Raw genomic sequence first — 2,227 nt, 5'->3', positions numbered from 1 at the left:
GAGGCTTGCTTCATTTAGGGGAGGAGCCGAAAACGATGACGTCCGAGGCCTCGCTAACAGGTGTTATGCCGAGAAACGCATGCCTGCCGAGAATTGCATCCCCTGTCGCGGGAGCGCGCATCGCTCTAAACTCTCGCATTTTAATGAAGAAAAGGACTGAAATATGACCGAAGACGAAACTTTTAAAGATATTCGTAACATTATCACGTTTCTTAACCATGTAAGCCTTAAAACGGTGGGTTTTATATCGCAGATTAATTGAAATAAATACGGTTTTTACACATTTATTGAGACAAATGAGTCGAACGTTTTTCAGTCAGTGTCTGAAGAAAATGCTCTCAGCATTTGATTTGAAATTTCCCGATTTTTCTTTTAACATCATATTAGCTTAAAGTATTACAAAACAGAGGCCCATTATGTAGAACATTTTATATCATGCTTAACAGTCTAGTCTATTAATGTAGAGGGGATGCATTTTAATTACTGAGCCTGCCAATATTTGTATCCCCTGTCTATTGTTGATATGAAACGTATAGCAGTAGCACAGAGAATAAGTGTCAATACGTAGAAAAGGTGAAGTCCCTCTTAACTCTTCATTTCTACAAGTTAGCAGAGGGATGCATTTTTTGGCATAGCAAATTATTACCTTCCCAATATATATAGGCCTTATATATTTTGCACAAATATAATTCTACTGATACAAAATGTATACCAGCAGTTCATAAAACAAGTGTGATTGTATAGAAAAAGTTATTTCACTCTTAACTCTTTATTTCTCCATGTAAGCAGAGGATGCATGTACAGCAAAGCCTATTATTAGCCTGCCAAAATATGCATGGCCTATCTATTTTCCTCAAATGTTATCCTATTGCTATGAAATTCATACCAGCAGTTCATACAACTACTCTGATTATGTAGAAAAAGTTTTTTCACTCTAAACTCTTTATTTATCCAAGTTAGCAGGGGATGCATTTTTTGGCAATATGGATGATGAGCCTGCCAAAATATGCATGCCCTATCTATTTTCCTCAAATGTTATCCTATTGCTATGAAATTCATACCAGTAGTTCATAGAACTACTCTGGTTATGTAGAAAAAGCTATTTCACTCCTATCTTTTCATTTCTCCAAGTTAGCAGGGGATGCATTTTTTGGCAATATGGAGGTCGAGCCTGCCAAAATATGCATGCCCTATCTATTTTCCTAAAATTTTATCCTATTGCTATGAAATTCATACAAGCAGTTCATAGAACTACTCTGATTATGTAGAAAAAGTTATTTCACTCTAAACTCTCTATTTCTCCATATTAGCAAGGGATGCATTTTACAGCAACGCCTATTATTAGCCTGCCAAAATCTCCATGCCTTATTTATTGACCTCTATATATGAAATTGATGTATTCCTTATTATTATCATGTAAGATGGTCAGTTATGATGTCTTTAAAAATGTCATGTGAATGATGCTTACAAAATTGTCTGTACTGTTGAAATTGTAAATGGTTCCCTTTCTTACAAACTTTAATTTATTAACAGCATCATTAAATATGAAAGAATTTCAACTGATGGTTCCATAAAGTAATTGTATTCACTTAAAAGTCACACTTGTCTATATGACCAGGGTCCTTTTTATGGTATTGCATGTATCCAACAAGGTGAGAAAAACAAGAACAATTATTGTTTATTATAATCAAAAATGTCATAATTGGGTAACTAGGATGTTAATTTAACATTCTATCCTCTCAACAAGGGCATTTATGAGAAGCAAAGGGAAGAAAGTGTCAAGATGGAAATGTGAAACAGTTCAACATCCAGCAAGATGTGGTTTCATGTTGTGTGTTTGCTCTTAAAGTAAGTGATATATTATATATATATATATATATATATATATATATATATATATATATATATTTATATATATATATATATATATATATATATATATATATATATATATATATATATATATATATATATATATATATATATATATATATATATATATATATATATATATATATATATATAGTTACTTATATTTCCTATGTAATGTTGAACATTGTCTGTTTACAAATTCATTTATATAACCTTTATGTGCACTGTTCTGTCACTTTCCACATATATGTATATCTATCTATGTCTGAAGATAGATAGAATTGTATATCACTATATTTGTGTACATGCTAGTTTATGTTTTTGATGTTTTGTTGTGAAAAAAGAATAATATGAA

This window comes from Gambusia affinis, linkage group LG11, assembly GCF_019740435.1.
Source record: "Gambusia affinis linkage group LG11, SWU_Gaff_1.0, whole genome shotgun sequence".
Classification (NCBI taxonomy): Eukaryota; Metazoa; Chordata; class Actinopteri; order Cyprinodontiformes; family Poeciliidae; genus Gambusia; species Gambusia affinis.
The sequence above is the reverse complement of the archived record's forward strand: the minus strand, read 5'-3'. Positions refer to the sequence as shown.